Source organism: Salvelinus sp. IW2-2015, linkage group LG32 (genome assembly GCF_002910315.2).
Source record: "Salvelinus sp. IW2-2015 linkage group LG32, ASM291031v2, whole genome shotgun sequence".
NCBI lineage: Eukaryota > Metazoa > Chordata > Actinopteri > Salmoniformes > Salmonidae > Salvelinus > Salvelinus sp. IW2-2015.
The window spans coordinates 7,207,250-7,219,503 of NC_036871.1; positions in this window are offsets into that span (position 1 = coordinate 7,207,250).

Sequence of the window (12,254 nt, forward strand, 5' to 3'; positions counted from 1 at the left end):
TTCATTGCGTTTTTGCCGTAACGTAAAATACCTTCGCTTCCTTGGGCACATGGACTATGGTGGTCTGCTTGAAACATGTAGGGATAACAGACTCGGTCAGAGAGAGGTTGAAAATATCAGTGAAAACACTTGAGAGTTGGTCCGCGCATGCTTTGAGTACACGTCCTGGTAATCCATCTGGCCCTGCGGCTTTGTGAATGTTGACCTGTTTAAAGGTCTTGCTCACATTGGCTACCTACAGCGTTATCACAGTCATCCAGAACAGCTGGTGCTCTCGTGCATGCTTCAGTGTTGCTTGCCTTATAAAAGAAAAGTATAAAAGTATAAAAGGCATTTAGCTTGTCTAGTAGACTCGCGTCACTGGGCAGCTCGCGTCTGGGTTTCCCTTTGTAGTCCGTAATAGTTTTCAAGCCCTGCTACGTCCAACGAGCGTCTGCGCCGGTGTAGTGGGATTCGATCTTCATCCTGTATTGTCGCTTTGCRTGTTTGATGGTTCATRTGAGGGCATAGCGGGATATCTTATAAGCGTCCAGATTAGTGTCCCGCTCCTTGAAAGCGGCAGCTCTAGCCTTTAGCTCGATGAGGATATTGCCTGTAATTCATTGCTTCTTGTTGGGATATGTATGTACGGTCACTGTGGGGATGACATTGTTGATGCACTTATTGATGAAGCCGATGACTGAGGTGTTATACTCCTCAATGCCATTGAATGAACACTGGAACATATTCCAGTCTGTGCTAACAAAACAGTCCTATAGCGTAGCAGCCGCGTCATCTGACCACTTCCGTATTGAGCGAGTCACTGGTACTTCCTGCTTTAGTTTTTGCTTTAGTTTTTGCTGGAGGGTGGGGGAGAGCTTTGTATGCATCTCTATGTGTGGAGTAAAGGTGGTCTAGAGTTTTTTTTCCTCTGGTTGCACATGTGACATGCTAGTAGAAATGAGTTAAAACAGATTTAAATTTGCCTGTATTAAAGTCTCCGGCCACTAGGAGCACCGCTTCTGGATGAGCATTTTCTTGTTTGTTTATGGCCTTATAGATTTGGTTGAGTGCYGTCTTAGTGCCAGCAGCGGTCTGTGGTGGTAAATAGACGGCTACGAATAATATAGATGAGATCTCTCTTGGGAGATAGTGCGGTCTACAGTTTATCATAAGGTACTCTACCTCAGGCGAGCACCAGTTGTTATTGACAAAAAGACACCCACCCCTCGTCTTACCAGACATAGCTTCTTCTCTGTTCTGCCGGTGCATGGAAAATCCCACCAGCTCTATATTATCTGTGTCATCTGGCACCATTCCTCTGGCTATAGAGACGAGTAGATTTAACAGCATGCCTGAAGAGGAGAGAATTTGCCTACTGTGTTGGAGAAATCTAAAACCAAATCTATTTAGTGTTGTATTGCCCTCTGTATGACGATCTGCCACATGTTCTTTTCTGTGAAAAATGATTGTGATAACTATGAAGTATTCTGCTTACGGAACAAGCAGAGGCTTGTATTTTGCTTCAGACAGGGCGTATTTGAGATTGCTCAATTTGTTCACATTGCCTGGAGGAGAAAGAGAAATGTACTGTTTGTGTAGTGTGGCTAGATGGAAGCTGTACATGCCATGATTATTGTATTCGTACCATTTGTTACATATTATTTTGTTCTGTAGTGTCTTGCAATCCCATGTGGGCTGGCAACCGGTACCTGTATGACACTTAAATAAATCGTATTAATCAATCAATGGTGACAGTTCCTCTAGTATGAGTGCCGGGCCCTCCTCTGCCTCCTCTCCTAGAAAACCAAGCTGATGACTACCAGAGACCCAGCGGCGCCAATGAGAGTGACCCTCCCTTCTAAGATCACTGGTAAAAACTAAACTGCTCACACACTTGTGTCTGTGTCTGCAGGTATACAGATGAGGAGGCATACAAAGGTATGTCAATTGGTATGTTATGCAGATCATAACATACCAATGGGGATCCATAATAAATACAAATATATGTACCTTCCTCTGATATTGATATCCTCTATAAGAAATGRGCTTTTACAGTCTAAATGTAATTTTAACGGGAAAATTCTTGAATGGAAAATTCTCTTAACATTAATGAATAACTTGAAATAAACATACATTAACCTCTTTAATTAAAATAAATTAACATTCTCATCTATAGAATGATATAACAAACAAAATAATAGAATCAGCAGCCGATTTTTGAACTAAGTATACATACCAACTAGACAATAAGCAGCTGTAAAAGTGGAAATGGAAAATGGAAAACGAAATGAAAATAAAGGCCTGATGGTGGCGCTAGAGGAAAAATCAAGTCGTCATCAAATCAATAGGTTTCTTCCACTTGGGGTCCTGATTGTGCACAACAAATTTTATGGCAATCCAGCCATTACTATGAGATATATCTTGTTCTCAGTCTGTGGGCATCATGTGTGTAGTGATCCAATATCCATAACATGCCATTTAACAGTTAACACTGGCTCTTGCTCAGCCTTACTCACCAAGAGCCCAGCGCCGAGCATTTTTGCTAACAAAGTCACTGATCAAGTCTTTGAAGTCCAGCTTTCTAGCTAACCGACTTTCAATGGACAGCATGGCAAGACAGCAAAGCCTGTCCTGGGACATAGTGGACGTCAAATCGTTTWAAAAAATTCAGTTTTAGCTTACTGAAAGCTTTCTCGCCACCAGCAAGTCACAGGCAGTGTGCAAAATATACGTAAAGCATTGCACACTTCTCCAAAAATGCTTTGCAGCTGCATCTTACAAATTGCATTCAGGAGACCAAGAGGGGACGAATTAGGGGGGAAAGTGGCAGCATATACAGTGTTCAGGTGTCTTCATTTTTAAACTCAGGTGTAGGATCTCTGGAATACTTCATGATCAGTGGTTGGCACACAGAAGGGACTTTATAACTTTCGGAACAGCAGAAAATTCTTCGACAATTTTTGCAGTAGTGTGGAACTTAGTGTCCAAGTCACTTATGATGTTGTCCATAGCAGTAAAAACACTGTGTTCCAAAACACCGTTGCTGAACTGTCCTGAGCTGTCTCCTCTTGAGAGGTCTCATCATGGAATCTCTTCCTTTTCCTCTGGCGGCTGTGTTCCTTGCTAAATTGAGGTGCAACATCCATTTGCGTAGCAATCAGTGTTGCCTCAGATAGGAGAGACTCCCATCCATCTCTAAGAGCCTGCATCTCTTCCTTTAAGGCTCTGATATTGGCTGGCTCTGAGTCAAGTGATATTTTTCCTGACTGGATAATCACATTCCTATCCTCAATGCATTGCAGTACCTGCAATRATGCCAACTGACCTGTCATTCAACACAATGCGGCTCACCTCCTTCTTCAGGAGTAGGGCTGGTTCAGGGGTATGGGGATGGGGAGACAGGGRTGCATCTGTTGGGCCTGGCACCAGGCAGGGGCAGGGGCAGGGACTGATTTAGTATGAATAGCTTGCTAAAAATTGGCCTGCATTGATTAAATGTCAGCTAAAAGAGTGAAATGTAAACACTCATAATTTTCTGTGAAGATATTAAGTAACTAATGTTAGGGGAGAAAAAGTAGCGTCACCATGTCCTTACTGACGGTAAATCATTAGAAATTAATAATTCGATTTAATGCAATTCCACCTTCCAGCAAATCCAAAATGTGTTTATCTGTTCAGCTTTTTGGTCTCTGGATATACCAATATTCTCAATTCCAGAGCATTTCAAAAACGAACTACATGTTAGGTCATGGCATTTGCTTTCTCTTTCAAATTCAATGTTGGCCTACCATGAACTCATGTTATCCATAGTCTATATAGTAAAACAAAAAGTAGGCTCCAGACTTAGATTTATTGAAGTTGTATCAATCTAACAAGTCCAAGCAGGAATGCATGATAAAAATATGTTGATGTGCAACACCTAAACCTGCCACACCCTGATCTGTTTCTCCTGTCCTTGTGATCGTCTCCACCCCCCTCCAGGTGTCGCCCATCTTCCCCATTATCCCCTGTGTATTTATACCTGTGTTCTCTGTTTGCCTGTTGCCAGTTCGTCTTGTTTGTCATGTCAACCAGCAGTTTTGTTCTCAGCTCCTGCTTTTCCCTAGTCTCTCTTTTTCTCACCTTCCTGGTTTTTGACCCTTGCCTGTCCTGACTAATGAGCCCGCCTGCCTGACCACTCTTCCTGCCCCCGAGTCTGCTGGCCGACCTGTACCTTTGCCCCACCCCTGGATTGTTGATCTCTGTCTACCCTGAGCCTGCATGCCGTCCGGTACCTTTGCCCCACCTCTGGTTAACTGACCCCTGCCTGCCTTGACCTGTCGATTGCCTGCCCCTGGTGGAATATTAAACCATTGTCATCTGGGCCTATCTCCATCTGAGTGTTCCCTGGGGTATCAGCCCCCGCTCTTCCCCAAGCAGGAGGAAGAGGTTGGCGTACCTTCTGCCCAGATGTTTGTCCGCCGCTGTCGTCGTACCTGGAGGAGAGCCCGGTCGTCCCTCCTCAAGACCACCTCCAGGTATCGACGACAAGCGGATCGCCATCGGACCCCGACATCATCTCAGTCAGAAGGTATGGATGGGTGGAATCCCGCAAACTCTCCCCCCCGGTTTATCGGCCCATTTCCCATCTCCAAGATTACTAGCCCATCTGCTGTCCYTCTTCTGTTGCCACGTACCCTTCGTATACATGTGCCCAGAGTCAAACCTGTATCTCACAGCCCTTTGTCTCCTGCTTTTTCCTCGCCATTATTTTAGATGCCCCAAAAAAAGAAAGATTTGAGTGAAGTGAGCAGCTTCTCCACTTATTAGGCCTAGTGCTTACTTGACTCATTATTTACCTCGCTTTATTTGACAGCAGTAATTGAAAGGATTTGACGGTTAGTTTAAGAGTTGGGAAAAAGTGGTCATCATGAGATGCTGTTGAAGATTTCACGCATGGGCCCACCGTTGACTATAAGAGCAGCAGCACAGTTCAAAATCAAATCACATTTTATGTCACCTGCATCATAATCAACAGGTGTAGACTAACAGTGAAATGCTTACTTATGGGCTCCCTTCCCAACAATGTAGAATGAAAAATATAGAAAAAGTATAAATACACAATGAGTAACGATAACCTATATATACACAAAGGGTGCCAGTACCGAGTAGATGTGGAGGGGTACGAGGTAATTGAGGTCGATATGTACATATCGGTAAGGGTAAAGTGACTAGCAACAGGATAGATAATAAACAATATCAGCAGCGTATGTGGAGTCAAAATAGTTAGTGCAAAGGGGGTAAATGCAGATAGTCCGGGTAGCTATTTAGCTATTACATAGTAGTCTTATGGCTTGGGGGTAGAAGCTTTTCAAGGTCATGTTGGTTCCAGATTGGTGCATCGGTACCGCTTGCTGTGCAGTTGCAGCGAGATCAGTCTGTGGCTTGGGTGGCTGGAGTCTTTGACAATTTTCAGGGCCTTCCTCTGACACCGCTTGGTATAGAGGTCCTGGATGGCAGGGAGCTCGGGCCCAGTGATGCACTGGGCATATGCACTACCCTCTGTAGCGCTTTGCGGTCGGATGCCAAGTAGTTGCCATACCAAGCGATGATGCAGCAAGTCAAGATAATCACAAAGGTGCAGCTATAGAACTTTGAGGATCTGAGGGCCCATGACAAATCTTTCCAGCCTCCTGAGCGGGAAGCGGCYTTGTCATGCCCTCTTCGCGACTGTGTTGGTGTGTTTGGAACTTGAAGCTCTCGACCCGCTCCACTACAATCCCGTCGATGAGGATGGGGGCYTGCTCGGCCCTCCGTTTTCTGTAGTCCACTCAGCTCCTTTGTCTTGCTGACGTTGAGGAAGAGGTTCTTGTCCTGACACCACATTGCCAGGTCAGTGACCTCCTCTCTATAGGCGGTCTCATCATCGTCGGTGATCAGCCCTACCACCGTTGTGTCGTCAGCAAACTTAATGATGGTGTTAGTCGTGTGCAGCCATGCAGTTGTGAGTGAACAGGGAGTACAGGAGGGGAATAAGCAAGCGTCCCTGTTGAGGGTCAGCGTGGCAGATGTGTTGTCGAATACCCTCACCATCTGGGGGTGGCCTGTCAGGATGTCCAGGATCCAGTTGCAGAGGGATGTGTTTAATCCCATAGTCCTGAGCTTCGTGATGAGCTTGGAGGGRACTATGGTGTTCAACGCTGATCTATAGTCAATGAACAGCATTCTTACATACAGTTGAAGTCGGAAGTTTACATACACTTATGTTGGAGTCATTAAAACTCACTCCACACATTTCTTGTAAACAAACTATAGTTTTGGCAAGTCGGTTAGGACATCTACTTTGTGCATGACACAAGTAATCTTTCCAACAATTGTTTACAGGCAGATAACTTCACTTAAAATTCTCTGTATCACAATTCCAGTGGGCCAGAAGTTTACATACACTAAGTTGACTGTGCTTTTAAACAGCTTGGAAAATTCCTGTCATGGCTTTAGAAGCTTCTGATAGGCTAATTGACATAATTTGAGTCAATTGGAGGTACACCGGTGGATGCATTTCCAGGCCTACCTTCAAACTCAGTGCCTCTTTGCTTGACATCATGGGAAAATCAAAAGAAATCAGCCAAYACCTCAGAAGACAAATTGTAGACCTCCACAAATCTGGTTCAACCTTGGGAGCAATTTCCAAACGCCTGAAGGTACCACGTTCATCTGTACAAACAATAGTACGCAAGTATAAACACCATGGGACCACGCAACTGTCATACCGCTCAGGAAGGAGACACGTTCTGTCTCCTAGAGATGAACGTACTTTGGTGTGAAAAGTGCAAATCAATCCCAGAACAACAGCAAAGGACCTTGTGAAGATGCTGGAGGAAACAGGTACAAAAGTATCTATATCCACAGTAAAACGAGTCCTATATCGACATAACCTGAAAGGCCGCTCAGCAAGGAAGAAGCCACTGCTCCAAAACCGCCATAAAAAAGACAGACTACGATTTGCAACTGCAAATGGGGACAAAGATCGTACTTTTTGGAGAAATGTCCTCTGGTCTGATGAAACAAAAATAGAACTGTTTGGCCATAATGACCATTGTTATGTTTGGAGGAAAAAGGGGGACGCTTGCAAGCTGAAGAACACCATCCCAACCGTGAAGCACAGGGGTGGCAGCATCATGCTGTGGGGGTGCTTTGCTGTAGGAGGGACTGGTGCACTTCACAGAATAGATGGCATCATGAGGTAGGAAAATTATGTGGATATATTGAAGCAACATCTCAAGACATCAGTCAGGAAGTTAAAGCTTGGTCGCAAATGATCTTCCAAATGGACAAGGAAGGAAGCATTCTTCCAAATTGGGGCAAAATGGCTTAAGGACAACAAATTCAAAGTATTGGAGTGGCCATCACATAGCCCTGACCTCAATCCTATAGATAATTTGTGGGCGAACTGAAAAAGAGTATGCGAGCAAGGAGGCCTACAAACCTGACTCAGTTACACCAGTCCTGTCAGGAGGAACAATTTAAAGGCAATGCTACCAAATACGAATTGAGTGTATGTAAACTTCTGACCCACTGGGAATGTGATGAAAGAAATAAAAGCTGAAATAAATAATTCTCTCTACTATTATTCTGACATTTAACATTCAATAAAGTGGTGATCCTAACTGAACTAAGACAGGGAATGTTTACTGATATCAGGAAATGTGAAAAACTGAGTTTAAATATATTTGGCTAAGGTGTATGTAAACTTCCGACTTCAACTGTTGGTGTTCCTCTTGTCCAGGTGGGAGGGCATTAGAGATTGCGTCATCTGTGATTCTGTTGGGGCAGTATGCGAATTGGAGTGGGTCCAGGGTGTCTGGGATGATAGTGTTGATGTGAGCCATGACCAGCCTTTCAAAGCATTTCATGGCTACAGATGTGAGTGATAGTAATTTAAACATGTTACCTTGATGTTCTTCGGCACAGAGACTATGGTGGTCTGCTTCAAACATGTATTACAGACTGGGTGAGTGAGAGGTTGAACATTTCCTTGAAGACACCCGCCAGCTGGTCAGCGCATACTCTGAGTACGCGTCCTGGTAATCCATCTGGCCCCCGGCCTTGTGTATGTTAACCAGTTTAAAAAGTCCTACTCACATCGACTACGGAGATCACAAATTTGTCCAGGACTGCTGGTGCTCTCATGCATGGTTCAATGTTGCTTGCCTCGACGCAAGCATAGAAGGCATTTAGCTRGTCTGGTAGGCTTGCGTCACTGGGCAGTTCGCGGCTTGGTTTCCCTTTGTAAACCATGACAAGCGTCAGAGCCGGCGTAGTATGATTCAATCTTAGTCCTGTATTGTTGTTTTACCTGTTTGYTGGCTTGTTGGAGGTCYTAGCGGYAATTCTTAGAAGCATCCATATTAGTGTCCCGCTCCTTAAAAGTGGCAGCTCTAACCTTTAGCTCAGTACGATGTTGCTTGTAATCCATMGCTTTTGGTTGGGATATGTACGTACAGTCAATGTGGGGACGACTTCGTCGATGTACTTATTAATYAGGCCGGTGACTGWTGTGGTATGCTCCTCAATGTTATTGAACATATTCTAGTCTATGCTAGCGAAGCAGTCCTGTAGTTTAGCATCCGCTTCATCGGACCACTTCCATATTGAGCACGTCACTGATTCTTCCTGTTTGAGTTTTTMCTTGTAATCAGGAATCAGGAGSATAGAGTTATGGTCAGATTTGCCAAAGGAGGGCGAGGGAGAGACTTGTATGTGTCTCTGTTTGTGGAGTCAAGGTGGTCTAGAGTTTTCTTACCTCTAGTTGCACAGGTGACATGCTTGTAAAKATTTGGTTAAACGTATTTCAGTTTCCCTGCATTAAAATCACCGGACATGAGAAGCGCCGCTTCTGGAMGTMCATWTTCTTGTTMGCTTATGGCACTATACGGCAGGTAGCCTAGTGGTTTGAGRGTTGTATCTATCCCTAACATAGGCTAAGTAGATAATTARAGCCTATCCATTATTAACTCTACTGCCTAYAATTCMTATAAACCATCTAATAAGCCAAAATCGTAACAGTTTCTGTTAAAAGGCCATCTTTAATTTAAGCATTTCTACACTACCGGGGAGCCGTCGGTCAGGACAACCAGGAGGGGCCGGTTAGGTCAGATGTGTTAGACAMGCCAGATAACCTCTCCTGCGGCCTCCTCTCTTGCGACSCCGGGACACCRTGSGGCGGCTGCGGCGCCTGCAGACAGGGCGGCTGGCGGATGCGATGTGTCTTCTGGGCATTGTGATTGATAGAGAAGACTATGACTGACTTTTAGACGGACCGGGGGACACTTTTATAGGGCTAGAGGAGGCGGGAGTGACGTCATCATAGGATAAATGATGGTGCAAAAATMATGATAGTTTGAATTTGGAAAACTCCTGTCTTCAGTGACATCATAGTAGCCCTTYGGGTTCTGATAGTCCCAGTCGGTATTGAATAGAATGTCGCAGCCCCGCCCGCTTGTGGGAAAACAACCATTGGCTCACAACAAAAACTTGACCTTTTTCAAATGCAACCTTCTTGTTGTCTGCTTGTTTTAGTCAATTACAAAACTACATTTTAGAAAAGTACAACTTGTCTAAAAATTTATTTTCAACATTGCCTGTCCTAAGATTTCTCACTACTTAGAAAAAAGTAACATTGACGGGCTTCAATCATGCCCCTTTTCATGATGGAGCTAGCAGTTACGTGAGTGAGTGCTAGCTGGGTACCTACAGGAACATTAACCTAGCCAAGACCAACAATACAAACAAGTGGACTCTAAAGCTACAAGTAGTGAGTGGAGTTACAAACGGACTATAGGCCTACTAAACAAGTTACGTCTTACCTGTGATGAAATGTTTTCCACACACATAGCTATGTGTAGCCTACTTGGACACCAGGTCCCCACATTTCCCACGCTGAATAGCCTGAAGCCACAAGGCTCTTCTCGCAGGCTTTATTTCCCTACGTGGGGAGCAATGCTTAGGTCTGGATTTTTGACCTGGTTACAGGGCCGGCACCAGAATGAATCAGTTGGACAGGCCTTTGGTATCCATAGACAAATGTTTTTTCACGGGACCTCCTGTGTGCACACGCTTGCACGCTTCTACCGATCTGCATTACAGTTATTGATTATTTTATATGCACATTTTCATGGAACAGTTTCATTTCAATAATAACGTTTTTGTTTCTCAAAATCATTGTCATGTGGTTAATCATAAAAATCTGAAGTAAAATGTTACAAATCGAAAAGTTAAAATTCTACTAAGGTGAGAGCACTAGCCTCATTGATACACTGGATGCTGAAGAAATGAGAGCATAGAACTCAGAAATAGCCTATAGGCCAATGCAGCAGTAGGCCTATAACTTCCATCGTCAACTAAGTAAAATATATAGGCCTAAAGCAGACAAATAAAAACTGTAGAAAATATCCCAGTGGAAATTCTGGTTATTTCAATCACATTCATCTTTCTAGTCCGTCTCCCTGCCTCCCTTTGACTTGAGATATTGCTAGTGAAGTGCAACAATGCATCAAATSATCAACTGGGTCCGGCCTGAAGCTGTCGCTAGCGAACTTGCAACATTGTATCAACTAGCCTACTCCGGGTTTCCGTGGCAGTCAGCTCGGGGCAGACAGCTGTTTTTTTATGAAGTTTCCACTGGATATACGGGATCATCAGATCATAACATTTTGTTCTTTCACGCTAAAGCTTCGTGATTATCGAGGCCGGGTGTGTTGGAAAGAAACTATCATTCGCAAACTATCATTCGTAATGGATGTAAAAAGAAATAGACTTTGTCTACAATGTGAGGTGAAGAAAAAATTATTGAGAAGCTCAGCTTATTAGTGGTGGACGTGGTGAGTTAAGACAATCAGAAACCAGACATTGCCAAATGAGCACTTTCCTACATTTGTACATAGGAGACCAGGTAAATGACTGTAATTAATACATGCATTGACAGAAATTAAAGTAACCAAATTACAGAGGATTAACGATACATTTACTAGAACTACTGGTGACACGTAATGGGGAATTTATAAAAAATWAACAAAGGGCAAACAATTAATAYAATAAACAATGAATGTGCAAGAATTGGCGGGAGAGAGCCGAGTGCATWTTGGAGAGCTGAGTYCATGCATTCTGGAGAGAGACACACCATATAGTCGCCACACACCCCTCCCCTTCTTCTTGTTGCAACATTTTAAATTATACTCAAGAAACAMTATCYTCTTCACACATATTTTAGATGCTTTTCACTGACAGGCGCAAATCAATCAGCTAGACATATTGCGCTGCCCAAATTGCGGGCTTGCCAAATAGGCATAGGCCAACCTACACACTTGTGATTTGAAACAATCCACAGACATTTTTTAAAGAAGCTAATGATCCTCTGTGGTAAAGTTATGCTCTCTGGTGAAGTATTTTGAGTGTTTTTATTTAGACAGGAGGAATTATATAATTTGGGCAAAACATCAATTTATTTTAGGGGAAGCCAGCATCCTAACAGAGCACTGTGCAGCCCCGCCAACTTTAATTTCCCATTCTCAAGAGGCTGAAACCAGAGCTCTGTATATAATGACGAGATGCTCATGTCTCCYTCCTAACAATGGGAGTRGTGGAAGTATACAAAACTTTTTTTTTWATATACTCAGAGGACCATTATTAGCATGTTTTAACCACTCCTATATAAATGGTAGATTATCAGACACGCAACAAGAAGGTCTGATCTCATTATTACTGAAACAGGATCCAAGTGGTATATATAAAGAATCCATTTCCATTAAAAAAATTGGAGACCTCTTACACTTCATTGTTGTGATGCAAAAATCTAGCAAAATGCTTGGTGCATAGAATTAAAAAAGTATTGTCAGATATTATTCATCCTAATCAGACAGGTTTTTTACATGGACGATACATTGGAGATAATATAAGACAAGTACTGGAAACAAAAGAATACTATGAAATATCGGGGACACCAGGCCTGGTTTTCATAGCTGATTTTGAAAAGGCTTTTGATAAAGTACGACTGGAGTTATATATAAATGCCTAGAATATTTACATTTTGGGGAATCTCTTATAAAATGGGTTAAAGTTATGTATAGTAACCCTAGGTGTAAAATAGTAAATAATGGCTACATCTCAGAAAGTTTAAAACTATCTAGGGGAGTACATTACTGTGTAGTTTACCAATTAAACGGTCTGACGGAGATGTGGACATGCTCGGTATACAAATCCCAAAAGAAAGAAATCTCACTCCAATAAATGTTTAT